The 23,454-nt window shown below is 37.3% G+C and overlaps 1 protein-coding gene across 3 annotated transcripts in view; it reads left to right on the top strand.

Annotated features, from left to right (window-relative positions):
* ATP2B2 (ATPase plasma membrane Ca2+ transporting 2) overlaps positions 1-23,454 on the top strand; it is a 433,201-nt gene that overhangs the window by 96,092 nt on the left and 313,655 nt on the right. For 2 of the 3 annotated variants that reach the window (XM_075762787.1, XM_075762781.1), the window contains exon 2: positions 21,189-21,240. The exons of the other annotated variant lie outside the window; for it this stretch is intronic. The gene's annotated coding sequence lies outside the window, so the exon portion shown is untranslated. The remainder of the gene's footprint in view (positions 1-21,188; positions 21,241-23,454) is intronic. 3 annotated transcript variants of the gene reach the window in all.

The raw sequence follows: 23,454 nt of genomic DNA, 5'->3' as shown, positions 1-23,454 counted from the left end.
CCCCCTTGCTAGGCATGGAAGTGTTTTATATTTTTGTAAGATGATGTCTGATGATTTTAAGAAAATAAAATGTTTTAAATAGCAATATGTGTTTTTTCTTCATTAGATCTTAAAAAGCATCTCCCACTAAGGATGTTTTTGGCGTAATCTCTTCAGTAATTCATGTGTCCTTCTGTTAGTGCATAAGTAACATGGCCAACCAATTACAATGCCAGCAGAATTTTTAAATGTTAAATGGCTATCTTACCGTTACACCGAATTATTTACCCTTCTTTCCTCTGGAATATTTTAAAAAAATAAATAATAAACAATGTAAGTACTTGATGTATGTCACTGGTGGGCAAAGCAGTAAGTTTTATTCTTCCTACAAAATGTTGCTTTGTGATCTACTAGTATCCTTCAGAGATCTCTTTGGTAAAAAAGTTACTTAGTGAGACATGAAAGAATGTAAAATGGAGAAAAATAGAAGGAAGAGTTATGCTTTCTGAATGTAAAATATGGGTATAGTGGAATATTGCCTTCATCAAGTGGATGGTATGTAAACATCATTGCAACAGTTCTCTGCGTTGTCTTTTATGTTATTGGCCTTGCTTCAATAAGAAGAATATAATTTATCTTCCAGAGTGGCACTGTGCAAAGCTGTGGTGGCTACAATAGTAGGGGGCAGAGGCAATAATGATGCTGTGCTCCTTTTATGTGCTAAGTTTAATTCAGGAGCATTCCCTCAGATGCAGAAGGTTTTACAAATCCGTAGTAAAAAGAAGTACCTACTAATGGGAAGTTCACAAGATCTGAGAAGGAACTCCAGATACATGCTTATCTGTTTGCTTGATGGATCCTGTGTCTAGATGTTTCCTGATTCATGCCCATAGGGAGCCTACGCCCCTAAAACAGCAGTTTGGCTATTGTTGTGGGGGCCAGAGACCTGTAAATGAAATAAGACATTCCTCAAGCTGTACGCTTAGCACGGTGGAGCTTTAATTCCTTTTCGGATCCAGGCTCCAGCTCTTCCTTTTCATTACTTTAGTGGCTTTTCCCTTGGATGGATAAAGACTTTGAGGGTTAGAAGGAGAAGGGTTAACTTTCTGAGGAAATATTACAGACACATGCCCTAATTGTAGGTGCTATTATGAGAGTAAGGCTGAACTGTGATAAATTACGTAATTCCTCCTCACACGAGAAGAGGAATGAATTCTTAATAGCTGAGAACTGGAAGGCGACCTTATTTAACAGGCAGAGGGAAAACGTTCTCTTGAAAAGGCCCCATCAGAGTCCCCCAGCTTGTCAAACTGTGTTTTCTGAAGATGGGAAGCAGGTTTGAGTCTGAGAAGCTTTTTATGAACTTAACTGTATCTGAGAACGTTGAACCATGGCAGGTCAGCTTACTTGTGACTCCAGTTCTCTGATCTTTACTTACTTTTAAAGACAAATCATTACTGATCCATCAGAATGCTTCATAGAAATTATTTTATGTACTTTTAATAAGAAGCTTTTCACAAGTAGATATTTTATTGCAGAGAACATGAACCTGCACACTTCTACTCAATTAGCAACGGAGAAGACTGTTGGTGTACTTGCAGATGCTGGATGTAGGGAGAGATACTTACTGTTGTGTTTCTCCCCAGTAAAGTGGTCTGCAAAGAAAAGTTTACCACATTTGTATGTATTTTGATGTATGTTGTTATGGGAATAGACTATCACGTTTACCCTGGGAGGTAATACAGATGTGGTAGAAAAGCTGGAGGGGAAAGGACAAAAAAGGCGCTTAAAACCTGATTGTGAGCCTTGGTTTTGTATTACTTGGAGGGAGTGACAAGCAAGGCTTTTCTTTGTCGTCATTTTTTAGGGAGAAATTAGTCTGGGGAGAATGACAAGTAAGGGTAAGATTCAGGAGAAATCTTTTGCCTCGGTTGGCTTTTGCAGTTCTCTTTTTGCCTTATGACTGTCTGTCCTAGCCCTTCAAAAATTCATGTTTATTTTTATCCCTATCTGGGACTCGCTATGCAAAGTAAAGCTGGTGTCTTGCTCTTGTATTCCGTCTTCTGAAAACTCTATAACCTCTGTAGGAAATGCATCTTCTTTCTCGTGCATGGTTTGTACATTTTTAGGTGCTGACACATTATAATTAAAATTGAAGAAAGTAGGGAAGGCATTTAGAAACAGTAATTACTGGTACGTCAGTAACCAAATTAGTGGGAAGTGAGTATGAAAAGAGAAATTGTCCTTCTGTGAACAGCTTTAATAGATCTGTCCCTGCCCATGGGCTTAAAATGTTGTATTTGAGTTGCAGGACTACAGATGTACCTGTGGCTGCCACTAATGATAAAAATTCTCTTAATCTCAGTGAGGGAATTAGCAGTCCTTTCCTTTTGAATATTAAATACTCATTAATTAATTGATCACACATTGATGTGCTGTTGCTTACTGTACAAGTCCACAGTGTGGGTGGTTGCATCGCAGGAGGTGTGGGGCATGAAAGCATCTGTGGAAGGTCTGCTTCTAGGCTAGCAGAGAAATAACCCTTGAGCTCTGGTGGATGTATATGAGCCTCACTTGCTTTTTAGACTTAAGCCTGCAGGGCTGTTTGAACACTTTGGCAGAACCTGGGTTTCCAGGATCAAAGAAATATGAGCCAAAGCTTAGCTCTGCTCTAGATGCTGATCCTGCAGGGTTGCAAAGGAAACCAAATAATACTCAGTTTGCTTTCAGGGTCTATAAACCTGTTTGTAGTAGACTAATTTCAAAACCAATTTATAGTTAAGTAGTATAGGAGAATAAGTGAAGGGAGGGTTGGTTTTGGTGGGGTTTTTTTTTTGTTTGTTTGGTCTGGTTTTTTAATGGAAGGTGTGTATTGTCTACTTGGTTTTCCTTTTTTTTTTTATATTGAGCTGACCTGATCTCTGCTAAGTGTGTTAAGATAGACATCTGAAGCTAGTTACTGTGCTCAATCATTTACCAAAGGTAGTACATAGTAGATACCTTGAAACAAGTATTTGCTTTTAATAGAGATAGGTGTGAGTTGCAGAAGGATCTCATAATGCAGACTGCATATGGAGCACATATTTTGGTTTGATCTAGACCACAGACTAGAGTCTGCTGTCAGCTTTGGGTCCTGGTCCAGACTTTGATCCCACTCTTCTAAGCTTAAGGTAATTTGGATACTTTTTCCTGACCCTGATCCCTTGCCCTGATTGTTCAGTTTTTAATGGTATTCCTTTAGAAAATCAAATCTTCATAACTTAAAAAGTATTTTTCTGCTTTCAAAGCAACTTTGAGACTACAGTCCCATCACTGAAGGTTGTTATGAGCGGTCCCACAGAAGTGCAGTTCAGACGTTTAAAGAGGTGTCAATTGTTGAGTCATTTGCTGCGGCTTGAAGACTTTGAGAAAGACACAGAGTGGCTGCATTGCTGCTTTACAAGCTATCATCCCTGCCTGAGACCAGGTTCTTTTTTTCTATTGTACAATAGAATAATATAAGATCACTCTTGAACTACCTATTCAAATTTTGTCTTGCAGCTATTAACCTTCTTTCTTGTTCCTTTATACATTTATTTATTGCCTAGTAAGGTTTTGGCTAGGGATGTACTTTTTCTTTTCAGTATTTGGTGGTGGTATGATTTTGAAGGCATGCAAATTTGGAAAATTTTATCTTGTGACTATGGCAAACCTCAGTGGATAGTAGCAATGGTCATACCCATAATCAGTGTTTTTTTTTTCTGACAGAAGTAATAAAAAATGGTTTTACTGCTTTCACACTGCTACCTCCAGTGAAAGGGACAATGATACTGGACGTTGTCTGATGTGTGGGTTGTTTCTTTGGTGCAGGTAGACTGATGTCTTTTGAAGGAACACAGCTTTCCAACTAGCATTAGGGGCTAATGTTTAAATGTATGCTTAGGTTTAAAAAAGCTTTATAAAGACAGAAGATAAAATGCTCTCCAAAAACTATATGCTTTGATTTTTGAAGTCTACACAGGCCCTGACTGCCACAGACCTCACACTGTGGAGGGAGTCAAATGCGTGTGTCTTGAGAGCAGCTCACAAAATAGGTTAGCAGTACTCTGAAAAATAAGTGTTGCTATGGACAAATAAATTCCAATTCAAGTTCTGATTGTGCAAAATCAGTTGAAAGTGAACACTGAAAAGGTTTCAAAACCTGAGAAAAATAGCTGATTGGCATAATAAAATCTTTGGAGTTGGGGGCTGCAGTTCATCTTGCTGTTGGAGCCTGAGCTGACATGAACTTTGTTTGCAGTAAAAGATCCAAAGGAAAATAATTGGGTTCTGACCCTGCACTGAGTTTTGCATGGGATCATTACCACGTAGACAGATGGGCTATATTAGAGTTGCCTTTTCTTGTTTCATTGTGGTAATAAATGGCAGCTTTTTTAATAGTTCATGTTCATGAAACACTGTAATTTTTACTAAGCTTCAGTGAGATTTGCAAGCTGCCATCGAAATGAACAAAAACACATAAACGATTGTAAAGCTGGAAGAAGATTCAGTTTGGATTATTTAAGATACTGTTCAAGTCTCCACTTCCCTTTCACTGTTCAGCTACTGTTCCTATAAGCTTGCACTGCTACTTTTTCTTTTGGGTGTGTGCAAACCACATAGGCTTTGCATGTGTGTGTGAGGGCAGGGAGTATCAAACCATTAGGGGAGCACCCTATTGCTAGGAAGCACCTAGACGCTAAACTACCTAATAAGTTTCTTGTAGACAGTTCTTGCATTTAGTGGCAAAATTTGTAAATGTGCTGATTATCTGGCAACTCCTGTTATTGGCAATGAGACTTGAAAATTTGATTGTTTCATTGTGGTGCTGAGCACTTGTGAGTATCTGGCTCACAGGGATTGCAAGGCACGTAGGAGTACTTGCATCTGATCTGGACCTCCCCACTGGCACATCATCTCTTCTTTGTTCTGTGGTTTTGATTTAAATCTCTTCTCTGTGAAGTAAAGGTGCAGCAGGAACAATAGCTTGAGTGAAACAGTTCATAAAGCTGAAGGGTATTGATCTGCATCCTGTAGAATAATAAATTATTGACTTTGAGAACAGTTTGCTGCTCTGAGTCTTCATGTACAGCATTAAATATTTGATGCCTTAACATGATAAATGCTGGTATTTCTGTTAGTTTCTTATCCCAAACTTGTATGTCTAGGAAAGTCAGACTATTCATTTCTGTACTCTCTGTTTGAGGAACAGTTCCTGTTGTAAGTACCAGATGTTGAGGAAAATGCTTCACGCAGATGTGACGTACTACTATTCGACTGAAAGACTTTCACAGTCTGTTTGCCTGTCATATGTTAAGCTGGGGGTAAAAACCTGTTTTGTTTGGGTTTGCTCTTATGTTTGTATTGATTTTAAAAATGCAACATACATTAATGAAAGATAAAATGCACCTTCAGATGCTACAGAAAAGCTCTCTGAGAAGGAAAACTATTATTATGTTGCACAAATGAGATACATAGAGTGTAATGGCACAATTTTAATTTCTAAAAAAAAAAAAGGAAGGAATTTTTTTTTTTGCTCATGAGGGGAAAATGTCTGTTTCATACAGAGTATTCCTTTGCAACAGGATTCTGATTATAGGATATTACAATAAAATATATATTTTCTATTTGGCATCAATGGGTATGGGTCACTTCAAAAATCCCTGAAAGCTTTTTATTTTGTTAGTTTATGGAGAATAAAGGCAAGTAAATGACAAGATGAAGACTATGGCTACTGTAAAGCTGTTCACTGATTTGAGATGGTCAATCTGAGACAGTTGAAAATGGACTTACTTAAAAAAACAAACAACCCTCTTCTCCCCTGCTTCTACAAAAATCAGCCTTTTTGTGCTGACTGAAGTGGACAGCTGGAATCTCAAGTAGTGAGAGTAATAAGTGAGAATAGAGAGTGTAATAAGAGAAAATGTCCACTATTTGGCTAAATATACAAGTAAATAAAATGGGAGTAGAGAAACTTTAAGTAAAATTAATGCATCTGTGCTTTGAAATGTGGAATACTTCGTTACGTATTACTCTGATGGGAAATTTTGTATGCTCTTTTGGCCTGTGGAAGTAAGACTGTTGAAGAAGTATGCCTTTTTACCTGGGTCCTTCTTAACCATTCGACTCTATAAACTCATGCTGGAAATCTGTCCTGATGCAAGAGCCCTCTGTCTGAAGGAAAGTAATTGAACTATCGTAAATTAATGTTTTGAGTATGATGGTTGAATGGACCGTGATTAGCTTGGTCCCCTATGGATAGAAAGCTTTATGACTTTTTATTTGCTGGAAACAAATCCAGCCTTTTTCATAAGTATATATTTAGTGTACCACTAGTAGCACTATAAATGTGTCAAATAGTAAATATAATGTGCTGTTCATATAAGAAATGTTCAAGGGAATGTATTTCTTTGAGTCTTTGGCACTTAACACAATCTAGGGTGTACTGTTGAGAGAAAATGTAATTATAAAAGTTTGCAAAGATTGAAAATATTACAAATTCTGTTGCTTTTTGCCATGACAATTTGTACTTAGGGTTTTCTTTTAAACAACTTGAGCAGTTTTGTGCTTTTCTGTTTAAAAAAAATAAAAAATACATATCTCAAAACCAAACACAGACAAATCAAAGCTGTTCATTTTGACTTATTTCCTTTTTATTTGAAAATGCTTTTTACTTTTTAAGATAAACTTTTGCCTAAGCTCAACTGTTGAAGTCAAAGTCTATTCTCTTCCTAATAAGAAAAATGGACAGCAATGGGAAAGAAGTGGAAAAAATTAAAAACAAAACAGGCAAAAGCTGTTTCTGTGTTGCTTGCAGCTCAGCTGCTGAAGGGCTGTGGGCAAAGAACCTGGCCCATGGCCTAACTGCTGAACCTTGATGTCCTCCTCCATGACCCCTCTTTTGGCTGAGGACAAATCATGGTTCTTGAGCGGTGTCTTTGGCCTGTCTGTGGAAGCAAAATGCACCAGCAGCATCCTGCTCTTGAGCAGGTTTTATTCTGCGAAACTGGTCATTGCTAAGTGTTGTGAACAGAGATGTTTCCCAGTTACCAGATGTAAATTATAATGGAGTCACAGAAAAATAGAAGGAATGATAGAATAGCAGAAGCTTTAGGAAAGAGAAAAAGCAGTGGGCTTAATCTTTAAACTATGTAAGAGGAACTTTTCTTGAGGGGAGACCTTATCGCTCTCTACAGCTACCTGAAAGGAGGTTGTAGTGAGATGGGTGTTCCTCTCTTCTCCCAAGTAACAAGTGATAGGATGAGAGGCAACAGCCTCAAGTTGTGCCAGGGGAGGTTTAGATTGGATATTAGGAAAAACTTCTTCACTGAAAGGGTTATCAAGCACTGGAACAGGCTGCCCAGGGAAGTGGTTGAGTCACCATCCCTGGAGGTATTTAAAGGATGCGTAGATACAGCACTCAGGGACATGGCTTTGTGGTAGACTTGGCAGTGCTGGGTGGGACTTGTAAGGATCTTTTCCAACCTAAATGATTCTATGATTCTATCTTTATTAGGTAAAGTTCCGTAGATGTGGCTAGTCAGTGTGATATGAACTGGGTTAATCATACTGGCTGTTTCAATGTAATTCAATTTCTTTTAGTTCATTTTAAATCCAATTCACCTGAAGCATTTGCAAGTACAAAGGGAACTTATTACCCCATGAAGTATACGATATTGTTTCTCATTCTTTGATAGCCTGTGAAGAATTGCGTTTCTGTGCGTGCGCTGTGGATCAAATATTTCCCAAATATTTGCAAAGTAAGAAGCATTAACTTTTGGTGGAAGTAAAGAAAGGGTTTGCATTGCTTTTCAGTTGTAGTTTCTAGTGGTGTTAGAGCTATTTGCTGCTTGAAAAAGCAGGTATTCAGATTTTTTTTTCTAACCCTGTTAGAAGCTGGAGAAACAGCTTTTGTGGTACTGTTGCACACGTCTGAGTCGTCTTCAGTTCAAGCAGTAAATAAAGCCGGATTGCAAAATAAGTTGCTTATGTTGCACGTTATATGTACTAGAAGTACCTGTGAATAGAGCTGTTTTCAATGGCTTATTAACTGAAGACATGGTGATAGCCATGGGTAAAGGCTTTGACTTGTTATCTGGAGGAATCCATATGGGGAAAACTGGAATAACAATGATGCCAGTACCTATTAGTAATAGGTAGTACCTAGTAATTCCAACCCACGTGGTGTTTGTATTGGTTCTAGTATGTTTTATGGACAACTGTTAGTTATAGCTCTTCTGCTTTCTGAAAGCCTGATACATTTCTACCTTTGCAAACAATTACTAAAAAGTAGTGCTAATGTTTTTGCTAACTTTTATTTGTTGTCTCACTTCTGCTTGTTGAAAGGAGTAGTAATCATGACTTATATTGCTTTCCAGCTTCATTAGTTGGCATGTGGGTGCCTGTTGTGTAAAGTTAAGTATTTAGCATCAATTGGAATTTAAATAATCTTGATGCATTTTCATTATATAATGATCACTGATGTGGTAAATGTTTCTGAGCGTTCTGTGCAAGACTTTGTAAGGTTCTCATGTACTTGGCTTGGCCATATTTGTGCATACTGAAGCCACTGAGGACCTAGATGCTGATCATCTTAAATGAGGGTAAAAAACTTCACAAAAAATAAATGCATCACAATTAATTATATCACATCTCACACAATTCAATACATCTGCATTTATTTTGTGAATGACACATTTAAAAAAAAAAAAATAAGACTTCCAAAACACTTTATGAAGAGTATTTTTGCCTGTACTTGTGTTTAATATGTCCAGTCTCTGGCACAACTGAAATCATGTTACATTTCCTTTAGTCGATGGCAGTGGTTTTATTCCCTTGGATCCCCCTTCCATTTTTCTCTTGTCAAAAGGCACACGTTAGCAGAAAAAGCAGGTAAATACAGTATAGTGTTATGACTTTTAAACCAATCTTATTTTATGTCTGTATTTCCTCAAGTATTTGTTCACATAGTTAGAAGTGCTCTTGAACGATCAATTTATTCTAACTATGTACTGTAAACTAGCATTGTTTCCCGTGCACAGAAACACAGTAAGTTTAAAAAAAAAAAAAAAAAAACAAACCCAAAAAACTCTCATCCATAATAGGGGAACTTTTAGTAAACCTAGAAAATTTACAGATGTTAGCAAAACCCCTTGTCACAGAAAATGTCAGCTGGAATGCATTCTAATAATTGTGAAAATACTGGTGACTAATGAGTATCTTCGGGTAAGTAATTATCAGGAGACTAATCTAGCGTGATCATCCTTTACGCTACTACCCAGGGGAATAAACTTGACTTTGCCTGTGTTTGACTATCCTTTTGCAATATGGTAACTTTACCAGACTGCATTTTCTGTTTGCACGTGCTCCTTGATCCTGCCCATTAAACTTCTGCTGAAGGGAAGCAGTACAGTCGGCCTAGTTTTGGCCTCTCAGAACATGTGAGGAACACGCCTCCTGAGCCCATAATGTGTTTTGAGGGCAGAGTAGGCAGGAGATAGAATGGGAGACTTCATAAAAGGCACTGTAGCCTCCTCTGCTCCTGGATGCTATAGATAAGTGGGCTGGCAGCAACACTGTCGTTTGCAAAGTGCTTTCTGTGGCAGATGATGGGTCCCTAGAGGGAGATCCTGCCAGCGCCGCGTTGCTGTGAGAAGAGCTGTGACGTCATGTCAAGGCCTGGCCAGGAGAAGCTGGTTTATCAAGGCAGAATTTTTCTGGATCTGTGTGTGGGTGGCTTCCTGCTGGAGCCTGAAGAGCTGTCAGCGTTGCCTTTTTGTGACAATAGTGTGGGGGAAAACTATGCAGGAGAAGTCTTGAAGAGCTAAGAAATGTTTTAAAATACTTAGTACTTTTCCTTTGTGCTTTGCTGAAAGACCACTGCTTTGCCTTTAATAGAAGAGAGATTATAATCACTTGGTTTTTAAAAAGAGTATTTGGTGGTGTGCTCCAGTGAATTCTTTTATGAAGAGCTTGCAGGGAATAGTCCTAGGCATGTTAAAACAGGTGTAGCAAAGTATTCCTCCAAACAGCTCTTGTAAGCATTCTTTCAAAAGTCCAGCCACAGAAGGTAAAAGGAGTAGTTTAGGAGTAGAGTCAACTGTCAAGCACGAGAAAAATTTTCACGGGCATCTGTTACATTTTAATTGATAAAATGGACTGTTGTCTGCTTTGTAATCAAAAGAATTCATATTGAACCACTTCTATATGTGCCATGAAAATAATTTCTGTATTTTAGTTAATCAAAGAAAATTTAATTGATTGCTGCTTTTGAGTCATAAGCATTAATAAACAGGCAAAGCATAACATAGCTTGCGCAGAAAGCCAACAGATTAATTTACAGAGACATCTGTGTCAGATGCTTCTTGCCGTACATAATATCTTAGTATGAGGATGTACAAAATTTTTGCAAATTGTCATTACGGTCCCATCATTGTTCACATACTCCAAAACTACCTTGGTAGTGGTTGTCGTTGCTATTGAGAACTGCTGCCGTGAAGAAACTGTAAAAGTTGCAAGATCAGAGGAAGTATTTAGAAATATCTAATCTGCAAGTTTTTTGTATCTGTCTACAATGGGAAATACCAATTTACCAGGATTATAATCCTGTTCCTTGCAAGAATTGTTGCTTTAAATTAGGCCAGAATTTATTTGAGAATAATTCTGCCTATGTTACTTTGGAACTTCATTTTGCAGTTTTCAGTCTACTCTGACCAAAAATTTTTGTTGGTGACATCAAGGCAGAAAAAAGAAGGGAAGGAAAGTAAAAGGAAGGATGATGACATCTAAGTATTATGCTTCTAGTTGGGGATAGAGATCATTCATCAGGCTTATTTTCTTATATCTGCACTGGGTGGTGGGTTTTTTGGTTTTGGTGTGGTGTTGGTTGTTTTTTTTTTTTGACCTGTATCAAGAAAACTCTGGAACTCTTTCTTTAGAAATAGAGGAAAAAAACCCCAACAATAACCAACGAATGTTAAGGGAGGTGGTTAAATTCTAAGAACTGCAGGAACTCTGAGATTGTTGTTAAAGACAGACAGTTTGACAGCCTTTTTTCTTCCTCATAGGCTTCACCTGTAATATTTGTTTACTTTTGTGATGAGCGTATATCTGCTTGTAAACTCCATGCCAGAATTGTTGTTAATAATCAGCTGACTGAATATGTTGCAGAAGCAATGCTTGTTCCCTTCGAAGAGGGGAAATTCTTTTTTTTCCTTGAACTAGAGGGGTCAAAATCAGCCACTACACAATGGAATTGTGTGTATTGGAGCTACATTTGTGTATGACAGTTACTATATTTCGAACATGGAACAGAATGATAATACTCCTTTGGCTGGCAGAACGCATTATCTACAGATCACTGTGATGAAATTGGGATATATCTGTGTGTTTCACTTCTCCATCATTTAATTTCTGAAGGAGTTCTAATATATCAGCGGTCTTTAATTTTCAGTGTTTTGTGATGCCTCTAGACAGCAATTTAGTTGGTGCAAATCCTCTGGTAGCCTGTATTTCTTCTTACTTTTTTTGTTTTTACTTCTGTAGGAGTGGTATGTGGTATGGGACTACAGTGGCAAGATATCTTGAAATAGTTCGAGTTGTAGCATGTGTGATTAATAACAATTTGTAATGAGTAATTATGTGTATGGTTACTACAAACCAGCTACAGCAACTACATTGAACTTAGTTTAAAAAAATGCTGGAAGATATCTTTGCATAAATAATCTTTCTTGGAAAAGTTGTCATCATGCTTTTCTGGTGCTTTGGAAGACCTTCATAGAGAAAATAAATTAATTTTCAGGTAAAACTTTGTCAGAAAAGCAGTTTAACCACAGTTGTGTGAACAAGGAGGTGTAAATCTTTTCTCAAATCCAGAATGTATGGAGGCACCTAAGGGATGCTTAGGTTACTTCCTGGGGACTCTTTTAATCACCCCTTCAGTGATCCTAAACTTTTGGGCCAGGCAGGCATCTTAATTTGATGAATAAACCTACTGTGAAAATTCCCCCATTATGTCTGCAATGCAAGTGGGATGCTAAGTACAGGTAGCTGAGGTACCTCCAAACCAGCAATAATACAGTTTTTTCTTACGGAGTATAAATTACTGTGAAACAGCACTGCAGAAGCGGGTCTGTGCTTTTACTGGGACTCGAGTGCAGATCTGTGCTGGCTGTGCCCAGCAGACAGGCACTTGTACCCTACCCCTCAAACAATGTGTCTGAATAAAGTAAAAAAAGGGTGTATTAAAGCATTCTGTGAGATGATGGGGGTGCTTCTAGTTTTTGGTTTTTTTTAATTCACAGTAAGATGCTCACAATTATTATCTGCCTGCCTGGCAAACTGCTGTAATTTCAGTGTTTCATAGCTCTCTCTAGCTAAGCTGCAGGTTATCCCTTGGCAGGCCCTGACTGTGGGTATGACCTTTATACAGCAGGGTGTGTGCTCCGCTAGCCAGCAAAACTAAACGAGAGCAGAATTATAGCCCTTTTTTCTTTTGAGGGTTGACTTAAAGTGTATGCACAGTTTTCTCTAGTGGTTGAGAGAGATTCTCTCAAATGGAATGAAGTTATTTTCCCATGCACATCAGCTGAGAATCTTGCCAGTGATATTCAGGGAAAAAAGAAGCAGAAGGAAGCACAAAAAAGAGAATTCTTGTTATCCTTTAATATTTTAAGTAGTAGTAGCATGATAAAAATTCACTAATAGCACAGTCCATCGTATGATGCAGTCGGAATCACAGATGTCCTTGCCAGCATCTGGTATAACAGCGAGCAGAGCAGTAGGTTAAACCTATTTCCTTTGTATTACTAAAAAGGTTAACAGTCTTGCTAGATAGTTTGGTGGGTTTAATATTAAATTTGATTCATCTTTCTTACATGAAGGCTTGCAGTACTATGAGCTTTGGAGACACGTCCAAGTTCAGTGTTTAAGCACACATTGAACTGCTGTGTTAAACTTGAGTCCTTTATACTCAAAGAAGGTGACAGAAATTAGTCTTTTCTGTATACGTGGAACAGTCTGGCAGCATTCATTGTTGCAGTGTCGTAAATGTATTTACAATAAGTGTAGCTAGCGTAAGTTCTAAATGCGTAATTTTTTTTTTTTTCCTTGGGAGGGGACAAGAGTGGTGATGTTGCTAAGCAAATCTTTTTGAAGCTTGTGAAGAAATGTACTTTTTTCAGCATCATTTGGGGAGGGTAACTTCTTTTCCTTTTGTATGAATTCTCTTAAATGTGGATTTTAATGAAAAACCTTGAAAAATGCTTTTGACTAGATTATTATGAAAATACTTCATAATTTTCTCCTTTTTTTTCTCTTCAGTCAGTCATTTATATTCTGCACAGACTAGAATAGCACTGTGGGGGGAGCACTTAAATAGGAAAAAGATATTTGTCATCTGTCACACTCTGAAATTAAACTTCTGATATCGAGTTATTGCCTTAGAAATAACTTCAAAAAATTTACATGCAGAGAAAAGTACATGGTGGGGGAAGCTGTTGAACTAGTTATGTAATAACACTGTGTTAAATCCTCTCTAACTGAACAGAGTCTTTAAAAATATTTCTTCATGAATAAATTAAAAAAATACATCATACAATAAAAATTTCAATGAGTCCTCAACCACTTACCTGAATTTTTTTGCTTTTAACAAAATCCGAGGGGAGACTGAGGTTGCCAGAGCTGCAGCAGAGATTTCTAATGAGAAACTGATACCAAGTTTTGTTAGATGGCTTTGAAAATTCTTGTTCTACATTTATACATTTATATATATTAAGAAAGTAGAAAGAGAGAAAGGGGCCATGACTAAAGAGCACTGTTCATTATGTAGTTAAGGAAGTAAAGCTCAAAAGAACTGATGGCAAGCTGTACAAAAAGTAAGTAGGTAGGAATATATACTATTCAGTAATGGCTACAGTGGAATGAGTATTTGGGCTTTGGCATGATACTTCTGTTTTGTGGAAAGATGTTTAAAAATTATAAATGAGGTGAAACAAAGGAGTGGCTTATCAACAGAGCTGGGATAACAGAACTGTTCCTAGCTGATGAGCTTAGGACCGCAGAAGGAGAATGGTGGACTCCTCTTCCCCACGACTGGTTTGGTTTCAAAATGTTCGCTAAAAGAAAATATCTGTAGAGCGGCAGTGTTCATTTGTTCATTAAACCTGTCATTTGTTGAGATAAGTGAGCAACTTCCTCCCCCCCCCCCCCCTCAAAATCAGGTTGCTTGCTTTGTGGTTTTGCTCATCCCCCATTGACAGCTTCTGCTGTCGTACGGAAGGCTTGGAGGCATTGCTGTTACACAACACAGTGCAGAACAAATGTATTTTCTTGTGCTCTGCATGCTCTGCATGGTGTTTTGGGGTTTTTATGTCTGCTGCAAGTACGTTTGTCTTATTTGTAGCCATTGTAGCCTGTGGTCATGTCATTTCTTCCCCCCAAAATGTTTACAAATTATTATTATTTTTTTCCCTTCTCCTTTTGGCACATAGTTGATAGCAGGTTTGATTTAGCATAATGAGACATGTGGTGTGAATGTGTCCATGCTGTCCCAGTGTAAGGACGCCTTACAGCAGAGGTAGATGGCAGTAGCTAGCAACATGCGGATCCTCCATCTGATTCCCTTTTTATGTGCAGTTAGCCACGCGGGAGCTGGCTACTGTGCTGTTTGCTGGCCAAACGCCAGCTTGACACACGGACAGCGCTGTTAGTAGCCAAGAAGCCTTACGTGCCGAAGAAATGTGTGATTTCTAGCTGGGAATGCCTGAAAAGCAGCATTTTGTTAGTCCACGACTTGTGCTTTCAGAAATAAGAAAATATGTTTTTTTCTAATTAAAAAAAATCTTTTTTAAACACAAATTACATGTTTTGAAACTTTGAAAAAGGAATGAGATTCACCTCTTATAACTAGTTTTTATAGGGTGTTTATCGTACAGCCTTAAACTGTCTAGAAATGTTATTGGATCATTGAACCGATCTCTAGGAGAAAACGTTCTAGTATCTATGTCACATACAGCTGTTAAGCTGTATAATATCACATAATTGTTATTATTTGACGATTCTTCTAACCCAGATAATCCTCTAGAATCAGAGAGCCAAAGTATTAAAGAAATTGCTAATAACTGCAATTTATGAAGTGCTGGTAAATAGAAACGGTGAAGGAGTTTGCAGATAAGTTGGGTCATAATTGTTTTATTTTCTTTGGAATTGTTCGAGTTCTGCTACAAATCCAACTCCATTTGTTAGAAATAAAATGGAATATTTAGAAAATATATGTCTAATATGTCTGTGGTAGAGATGGTACTATGCCTTTTGAGCTACTACATGTTCTTATAACCAAAACCATTTCAAGACAACATAGCCTCTTGGGACATGAATAGTGTTGAGGCAAATGAAGGTCGGACATCACCTTGAGTCTTTTGAAATATATGACTTTGATCCCAGCACTTAAAATCTTAAATACCTGTTTCATTATTTAGTTTAAAACTGAATGCCACGGGGGAACAAAGAAGCATACCACTTAAAAGACCCTGACATGATTATTTTTTCCCCTATTTTAAATCTACACTAGATGGCCTTTGAATAAAATAGAAAATACAGATTAACGTCTTAAACCACTAACCGTAGCAAATACAATATAGGTCAACAGCTAAATGCCCAACTGTACCTAATGAAATTTTAACATCAAATTCATCTGGATCTATTGTGTGATTCAGGTAAAGTTGTTCATTCATATTTGTTACCTTAATTTAACATATAGAATAGTCATTGTATGAAATATTTGCATATATAAATATATTCTGGATTGAAGTCAGTATTTGTTTTTTAGGTGTTGGATGCCTTTTTTTGTCATTTTAATTCTGTGTCTTTAAAGACGAGGTAAAGAAATAAAAAAAGAAAAGAAAAAACCCCCAAACAACCAAAACCCCAAACTTTTTTTCCCTTCCTCCCACCAGAGTATCATTTCTGTTGACAAAACATCCCCAGAGAAGTGTGTGGTATATTCTGAAGTCTCAATCAAGACTCTTCTGTGACATTAAGGCATAGTCACTTCCAGATGTGGTTTTGACTTCGTACAGTGCCATTTTTATCATCAGCTCTGCTGTCTTCTCATTCCAAACAGCTTAGGTCACCAGTAAAATAAAGCAACTGTGAGGGCATCAGTGATCTCGGATCTCCAAGCAAAATGAATGGGATTATTTTAACTAATGCATCTATAATTTTCATGACCTAGTAGAGGAGCGGTGATGTTTGCCTACCACTCTCTTCTAGCTTCAAGAGCAACTCAAGGTGCCTGGAATTTCACCTTGATTTGAATGTCAGTCTCTTTGATAAAGGAAGCACCAGGTTTACGTGTTTGCAAATACATAATACTGCTATGGAGCAATGTTTCCAGCTCACATTTCTAGGTAGGTCTTGTCTGACAGAACAACTTCTTCAGAACAACGCCCTTGACTTGTTTAATAGAACAAGGAAACCCGTCACTTGCTGCTTTTTCAGTTCGTCATCTGATGAGAGATGACAGTAGATGTACCACAGCCACTGAGAGGCTTTACTGCCTGTCTTTTTGACATATTGAGCTAACACATCGGCTGTCAGTTTTGTTTTATAATGCTATAATTACTTATCCTGAAATCCCGGGGAATTATAAGAAGGATGAGATGCATTTCACATTGTAAGCTAAACTTGAAATAATACTACATTTATGGAAGGTGGAAACAATTGAAGGTGTAGTAGAGGTCTCTACCGCTATTGCAGGGGGGTGGTAGTGGTAGACAAAATGCCTCGCAATAACCATTTAATTAAAAAAAATGAAGTGAATTCTCCTCTTTCCATGGTAATGTATTTTCCAAGTATCAGTGTAGTTTGTCTTTCCCGTGGGTCTTCCCTGACTTGCAAATGCTGTGATTTCATTTCTCTACCAGCTTGATTGCAGATGCGCGGTTCATTATGGAATTTTTGCTAATGCCACAACCCTCATATTGTATATATTATATGCTAAAGTGACCATTTTAGAATAATGGCATGTTGCTTTACCTGGCCTAGAGTTTCATACTTCATTGTTCAAACATTAGTAAACTTTGACCTGGGATGCCAGAGGCAGATGGAGTGGGGTTTTGAGGTCTCTTCCTGGGCACTGATGAAAGCCGCGGCCAGCAGGATGCCTTTCCTCCTGGAGGCAGTCCTAATATAGCTGAGTGTTTTATTTATACCTGCTTCACCTAAAGCTCTGCTGCCTTTCGTATTAACAAAAGCATTATGCTTGATTGAAAATCTACATTTGTGATAACTTTAATTTGCTAAACTTATTTTGTTTACCTTTAGAGATGTTGCTGTATTGCAGCAGCATTCTAGGACATGTAGAGATAAAGCAGAAAGAAATTCAGTGATGCTGTAATGAATGTAGCTGACTAGAATTTGTTGTAAATTGAAAAATACAAAGCAACTTTGATCTAAGCTACAGTATAAATTTTGGTTTTGTTCAGTATCATGCCAAATACTGATGTCACCTCTCTAATTTTGTTAAAGTTTTTGTCTTTGTAGAGATCATTATGTTTATATAAATACGTAATGGTGGACAACATATTCTTCAGCCTGATCGTCATGAATTTGTGCATCAAAATAAGAAACTCTCATAATAGCCTTTGCAAATTACATTTAAGCTATCTTTTGTGAACTACGTGTACGTGCTTTGTCCATTGGCTGTAAAGGAGTGAATCAAATAAAAGAAGTAATGGAAAATCTTAACTATCAGACGGCAAGGGTGCACATATGGAGTAGTGGAAAATACTGCAAGTGGAAAAGCTCTTTTTAGGTGTTGGGATAACTGTATGTTGCTTGAAGCACACGACTAGAACAGTTTAAACAGTTATTAAAGAATGTTGCCAGATCTTATCACTGCAGTCATGCGTACAGATCAGTGATCCCTGTGCAGCATTACAAAATGTATGAATGAGGTACACTTACTAAAAATAAACATATTGAGTGCTATTCCTAAATTGCCATAGAATACTGGATAAATGGTACAATTTTTATCTATACAAAATAATCTCCAAGATTGAGTTAAAAAACATGTTTAACTGCAACATTACAAGTGAGTTTGAGACAAAGAATAGTTGCAGGCCGCCTTTGTTTGCCTGAGCATTCGTCAATGTTTAAAAAACAAACCTACGAACCAAACAAGACCCCACCAAACAAAAAAGCTGTAAGAGCAGTAGAGTAGGATGAAAATAGTGACTTGAGACAACATTAGGGCTGGTGTGGTGTGGTGGATGAACCAGCATGCATAGCATATGTGCTGAGTCTTATAAGGAGGCACCATGCAATGTTTTACAGGTGTCACTTGGCAGCAGTAAGTCTGCAACTGATATATCTCTGGGTATCTACAACCAGTTTTTAATCATCCTCAGATTAGTTCATTAAACTTGAAGCCATTGTATTTCTGCTGTTGCAGCATTTGCAAGAAGTGTTGTTTTCATGCTGGTTCTGTGGAAACACCTGGGCGGGGTGCAGTTCTTGGAGTAGGCTGGAGTGGGTTGTAACTGCTGTGACTTAGGTTGTAAAGCCACCTAGGCAGCCTAGAATATACAGAGAAGTAACTATGGTTTGCTGGTTTATTATAATTTAAAAAACCCCCAAACCCACAAACAATCCAAAAAACCGTAGTTAGTTCTCAAGACATTTGGCAACAGGCAAGCATCTCAGAGCTGATTGAAAGAGGGGCAAAAGAACCTTTTCTCCCCCTGCCTTTAGAAGACTCAGATTTCTCTTGCACCCTTGTACCCCAAACAGAAATTGGTTTGTTGATGAAGAGTCTGCCACTGCCACCTCTGTGACTCTTCCCAATTTTGAGGATATTGAATAAATGGGAAGTCACATAAATTTATTTATAGTTCAGTCTTCAGTTTGACTTGGGAAGATGAAACCTTTCCTTCATCAAAAGCATTCTTAGAAATCAATAAGCTACTTTTTCTCTCTAGCAAATTCTTTGATTATCAATTTCTGTATGGTTATTCATATTTTCAGCCAGTTGTAGCAAATGAATGATTGCAAGCATACTGAATTTTTGCTCCAGCAAGGGTTTAAGCTGTTTAGGGAAACAAATGAAGCACAAAGGTTTTTATTTAACAATAAATTTTCTATGAATCTAATTTTTTTCCATGAGTGACTGGCTTTCTCAGATCAAACTCCTTTACAGGGAGTTTTACTGCAATACACAGTACCTGTAACAACTATAATTTTCCAAATCTCTGGGAACAGCAGATAAAAGCATAAAGAAATACTGATCTGATGGAGCCTTAAGGAGACCCTGATGATAGCAACAAAGCATTTTGAAACTAGCATTGATTACTCTGGGACTTACAGTTTTATAATCCTAGACTATGGTTTTGTAATCTTTCCCAGTCTGAAAATGCTGAGTCTTTATAGAGTCAGGGAAATAATATTGAGAGCACTGTCCAACATTTATTTGAATTTTTCACCCTCGTATTTGAGCACTTCAGTGTTATCTTTTGAATTTATACTCAAAACCATTCTTGTAGACGTGGAAGTACTTTACTGATGAGGCAGGAGGATTAATGACATACCTGTTAGGCAGAAAGACACCTTTTGCAACCTAAGCCCCAAATAGTAAGGTTTGGGAACTGTAGTGCATACAAAACAGAGCTAAGTGTTCCCATCGCTGTGACTGCATCTGTGCTGCTTCGAGTCTTGAGCTGGGAATCCCCTTCTTATTTAATTTACTTTGCATCTTTATCATCTCGGCTGTTAAAGTTGTTTTGCCTGGTTGTATTTTAAAGCTGTTGTGTTGATGTCTTCCCCTAATATGACTCTCTTCTTGCAGTTAGTTTGATTCTTGGGGCTACCTGCAAATTGCCTGGAATGGTATCCGAAGCGTGGACTGCATTGCCGGTTTACGGAGATGATGGACAGCTTTTGTTTTGGTCCAGTATTTTGTGTCCGATTCAGAATGATAAAGTTCTAGTTTTCAGCCATTTTTGTGTGTTTTCAGCCATTTTTGTGTATTTACGGCATGGGAGATCTCCAGAATAAATGTGGAAAAGCAATGTTAGTAGCCTGGGTAGTGAAGCAAGGTGTTTGACTTGGAACTACGGCATGTACTTCTGTTGGCATAGGATGAAAGAAAGATACTTTGTTCACTTGTAATAGTTAGATTCCATGGCACTTCTATCAAGCGGGTTAGCCTTCTTCTTGCCCAGATTTCATTTATGTTGTAACATCTACCTAACTTAGCCTAGACTCTCCAATAAATTGTATCGTCCTTTAATTTCTGAGCTGAACAGCTGTGCAGTGTTCACAGTGAAACTCAGAGATTCAAAGAATTGCTTTTTGGCTGTTGATAGCATAACGGATGTTTAGTATCATTTTGTTGTGTGCCAGTAGTGCTTTGAAGAGTTGAAAGAGAATAGATACTGAATGTATCTATTCTGAAACTTAGAAGGCTGTCATGGCTATATAACTGTGTAAATCTCAGGGCTTAGTGCAACACAGTTATCTGACTGGGGTAAAATGGCATGTTTAACAAGACTCAATGCTTATCAGGTTGTGTCTTGAGAAATATGATACACACAGAGTATTATGTCTCTGCTTACTTAAAGTAATCTCCAGAAGATCTTTAAGTAGATGTTTTGTTGAAAATTTAGTAATCCTGTGAACCAAAGAGATATCTAGATGTTTATCTTGATGTTTGTTTTCATCTCCTCCGAAAGTAACTGAGCAAAACTTTCATATACCCTGGTTCATCCATATATTTATTTACTAGACCTTTTTCCCTTCAAAATATTTGATTCTAAGAAAAATCGAGGTTATCAGGTCTATTTAAGACTTATACACCTCAATACTACTACAGAATAATTATAAATGGCAACATGTATAATAGCTTTTGTGTATGTTATTATTTTGATTTTTTGTAATTAGACTGTTTTTAACAGAAGTTATATTGGAAGGTGTATTAGATTTTTTTTTTTAAGACTCACTTTTATGTTTGCAATTAGGGAGTAAGACAGAAGAGATGAGGTTAATTTTATTAATTGTGCAATAAAACCATTTGGTTCTAAATGAAACCAGATGCTTTAAATGGTTGGACTGCTTTTTTTCTTTGATTTTATGTTCATTGTATCTAGTTGTCACTTATATTTCCAAAATTGAAACTATTTATTCTTTATTTTTATTAGGGCTTTCATGCTGTGGCACAAAGGTTGCATCACACTGTGCACTATGTTCATGGTAAGGCTTATTTCATCTTGTTAAGTTAAACACACTATCATTCCAGGGGATATTACATTATTTTGTCAGTCTATCATTTGAAATGATGATAAACACACTGACATGACTTTAGTCTTTATCTTTTGTACTGAATTAGTGACAAATTTCCAGTTTTGTACAACATCTAGTGCAAAATTAGTTCTAAAAATCTGTGAAGAATCTCTGATAATGGCCTCAAAGTTTCAGTGGTTATGTTAAAAATTGCAGACAGTGGACAGGGACATTTTTGTAGTTTAAGTAATGCAGTGGCATCCTAATTCATGACAGGTCCCCAAATGACAAGAAGATGCAAACGGTAACATGAAAGGCCCAGCTTGGGGTCCAGCAAATCCCACTTTGTCCAGGCTCTATGTCTTCAGGCTCTTTATCTATGCTAAATAATTCTCCATGGCTGCCAACTCTTTGACACTTATTTTAAAATAACTCAGTTAAAATATTTCATAAACTATTTTATATAGGCAAAATAAGCCCTTGTGCTCCTTGAAAGCAGCACACGTTTCTTCTGTTCCCCCTCTCCTCCAAATATTAGCAAATTACCACTTTTGTTATGGATATGACATGAAAATAAACTAGCTTTTTGAATTAAGCCTCACATTTATCAAATGATTTCCAACTGGCTCTGTTCTTTTTTTGAGCTGTTAAGTAGAGAACACCTTCTGTATTTCTGGGTTTACTGATACGTATTTTTAGTTATTTTTCCTCTTGCTTTTTGCTGGAACTAGTTTGAATCCTCCTGTGGTTCCACTCTCCTCTCTTTTTTTTTTTCTTCTTTCTTTCTCTTTCCCCCTCCCCACTTCATAAGTTCTCCCTTACCTGCCAAAGGATGTCTATGCTACTTGGTGACCTCTGCCTCTGAGATGAGAAGTTAATAAACAGCTTTCCCTAGCTGATGGGATTAGAGATGTCAGAGGAATGACCAAGGCTTTAAGGGACACAGTCTTTTAATCTTCTTCCCTAGTTCACTTAAGTTTAGTCAGCCATTGAAAATCGGCCTTATTAAACTGTCAAGGTAATCAATAGACACGTTCAGTTAAGCTGCTTCTTGGTATTTCTGAGAGTCCAGTCACATTCATAAATGTACTGCTGCTTCCTGAATAAAAATGTTTAATCCTAGCATATTCATTGGCTTCTTAATAAGCACACTTACCCGTGGGAGTAGTTTGGCTTACAGGGTCTTGAACAGCCAACGGTAAAGGTTTATGTGCATCTTTGCAGATCGTGACCAAGGACAAGCTCTTGCTCAATTGCGTGTGACATTTAATTATTCATCACTCTGGAATAAGAGCTAACACAAGAACAAAAGCTTAACATCTGTCAGGTCTCTTAATGCCAAAGTTTCTATATTTCCATTTTTTTTGATTGTTTTACACACTTTTCTCTCATTCTAGAAACTTTTCCATATAATGCATGAATTTTTTCCATAGTCTTCTGTGCAAGATAGTGATATTTGGAGCAGTTCTAGTATTTTGCTGGTGCTTGCTGGAGGTTTGGAAAGTCTGTGAGGATCTTAGCGCTGACTCTGCCAGTTTAATTAATCTCAGAGAGATAGTTAGTGACCCCATTAATAATTGTACTTTCTTATATTCTCAATTTAAAATATTGGGCCAATATTTTGTGCTCTGGGCTATGATAAAAGTGTCTTTCATTTTAGAGTCCATCTAGCAGTAATCAACTGCAAGCTTTGTAGATGTTCTCTAAAGCAGGGGTTCGTAATTTTTCTTTACACAACTAGTGCATAAGGCCCCAAGCTTGGCATAGTTTAGCCAAAATATTTTTACAACAAATACAAGAAACTATTGTAATCTCAAGGGCTTATAGTTAAATTTTACTGAGGCAAATTGTTTTTATGAGTTAGGCAAGTGTGACAGTAGTATTGTTAGTCTAATTTTTTTAAACACACTTTATCAAGGGTAGCGCAAGAACTCAGATAAACTGAACTATAACTTTTCTGATTTTGATGGAAAAATTCATTTTATGCTGTCCAATCTTTCTTTAATGGTTTTGAGAGGGAGAAAATATGATTAAAACAGAGTACTGAAAATTCTGCACACAAAATGCTTTGTGAAAAGGAATTACAAATCTTGTGTCAAAAAAATCTGCATGGTCAGATAAAATTGTTTGGTGCTTCCTTTTGTTTCTAATGTATATTCACAAGAAAAGAATAGGATGAAATAG

This window comes from Balearica regulorum, chromosome 10 (genome assembly GCF_011004875.1).
Source record: "Balearica regulorum gibbericeps isolate bBalReg1 chromosome 10, bBalReg1.pri, whole genome shotgun sequence".
Lineage (NCBI taxonomy): Eukaryota > Metazoa > Chordata > Aves > Gruiformes > Gruidae > Balearica > Balearica regulorum.
The sequence above is the reverse complement of the archived record's forward strand: the minus strand, read 5'-3'. Positions and strand labels throughout refer to the sequence as shown.